The sequence below is a fragment of the Nannochloropsis gaditana genome (genome assembly GCF_000240725.1).
Source record: "Nannochloropsis gaditana CCMP526 unplaced genomic scaffold scaffold740, whole genome shotgun sequence".
NCBI lineage: Eukaryota > Eustigmatophyceae > Eustigmatales > Monodopsidaceae > Microchloropsis > Microchloropsis gaditana.
This window is the reverse complement of record NW_005803213.1, coordinates 13,295-13,891: the sequence shown is the minus strand read 5'-3', so window position 1 is coordinate 13,891 and position 597 is coordinate 13,295.

Here is a 597-nt window from a genome sequence, read left to right as displayed (position 1 = left end):
GAGACTCCTCATCCCTGACCTTCCTCGTCCCTCCCTCTCTCGCGCCCTCCCTCCCTCCCTCCTCCCTCCCTCCTCCTTCTGTAGGCAAAAACACCTGTGGTTTGTCGAGCAATTAGCCGACCGTGTCCAGCGTCCTTGGAGCGAGGGGCATATACGGTAATGTCCTGCTTCCCCTCCTCCCTCCATCCCTCTGTCCCTTCCTCCGTCCCTCCCTCCGTCCCTCCCTCTTCCCCTCTTTTCTCCCTTCACTTCGTTGTACCAGCCTTTCCTCCACCCCCCACCAGGCGCAGTCTTTTCTTTTCACGTAAAATACTTTCTTGCCTCCATCGCTCCTTTCCTCAACCCCTCCCCCTCCCTCCCTTCCTCCCGCTCCCCCTCTCGTCGCCGTTCATCTCCTCTTGTCCAACGTCGAGCCTCGTCAGAGAGCCTATTACACCCTAACTTCTCCTTACCTTAACCCATATCTTAAGCTCTCTTTCCCTCACCTTTACCTCTCTTCCCCTCACCTGAAGCTCCTTTCTCGCCACCTTAATCTACCTTCCTCTCGCCTTGACCCTGGCTCCTTGACCCTCTCCCTTACTTTTGCGCTACCCGTCC